Source organism: Belonocnema kinseyi, chromosome 5 (assembly GCF_010883055.1).
Source record: "Belonocnema kinseyi isolate 2016_QV_RU_SX_M_011 chromosome 5, B_treatae_v1, whole genome shotgun sequence".
NCBI classification, from domain to species: Eukaryota; Metazoa; Arthropoda; class Insecta; order Hymenoptera; family Cynipidae; genus Belonocnema; species Belonocnema kinseyi.
Window position 1 is genome coordinate 76055773 of NC_046661.1, and position 1364 is coordinate 76057136.

Here is a 1364-nt window from a genome sequence, read left to right on the forward strand (position 1 = left end):
GGAGAAAGTGAGTGGGATATGGGATCTGAAAAAGATAGGAAAAGGGGATGAGAGCTATGCGTAAAAGTGAAGCGGAAGAATCCACGAATGCGGGCTGCATCACTAAGGTGCAGCTTCAATATTGATATGCTAGATTGCCTGCTGCCCGCGGCAGCAAGATCTGAGCATTTCGAACGCCTGGTCTAGTCGATGCTTGCAAAGCATGCGAAAGATCAAGTCAAATTGGGCGAGATATTCTTGTACACTTTAACTATGTATGTGTATGTCAGTAGCAAATCCCGTATGTGCATTCGTGTGGAAATACATTTCATACATTGCAAGTCAAGCTTGCTAGAACTTTCAATTCGTCAATTAGACAAATATTTCACTATTTCATCATAAACCTTCATGGAAAAATATTTACTAAAATGTACAGACAACCAAAACTGATTTTACAGGTATCTACAAAAAAATACAGTGGACTGCCAACTAAAATTACAGAAAAGAATAACTTTTTTTTTTAACGAAGAATCTAAGGGAGCTCACATATTTTGCAGCCAAAAAGTTGTTTTCTTCCCACTTAATATGAAAAATATTTAGAATGTTTCAATGAGATAATTTTAAATTAGGATGTGTACGAAATCGCTATCAAGAAAAAGCTTCTATTTTTGAACTTTAAAGGAATGATAGAATATTATAAGACAAAAATGCAATTTTCTTAATATTTGTCATTTAAGGTCGAAGAAGAACAACTTTTTGACTGCAAATAAAAATTGAATAATTAAGCAAGAACTGATCACGATCATTAAAATTAGAAGATTCAAACTCTTGGAGATGTAAAAATTTTCACTTGAAGTTATAAAAACTGAAAATACATGCTTTTAAAAGAAAGATTCTTTTAAAATAAAATTTTTTCAAATTAAATCCTCCGAGAATATTAAGTCAAACGCTTAATAATTTACACGTATAAAATTCTAGCTTTTAATACTTTTTAATTGAAATTTTGTTTACCAAAAACCGTTGAACCGCAAAATTTTAAACTTCGACTTGCATCTATTATACAGTTAAAAGATTTGAAACAATAAAAATTCACGCTATCATTTTTAATTCCATGAATTGAAGAATGAATAAAAAAATTTATAAATTTTCAAAATTACTTTTGAAGGAATTTTAGGCATTGCTGGATTAGACCTGCATTGATACATTGAAATTTGTCTTAATCTCTTTTCAAACATTCTTTTGAAGTTTGTTTTAAAAAATTAATTTAAAATTTCTCCAAGAATCTAGTGACGATTTTATTATCTTGGAACTCGAATGTTTCCTAAATATTTTTTGAAAATTCTGCAAACTTACTACCTTAAAAACTATCTTAAAATCATCCTGAT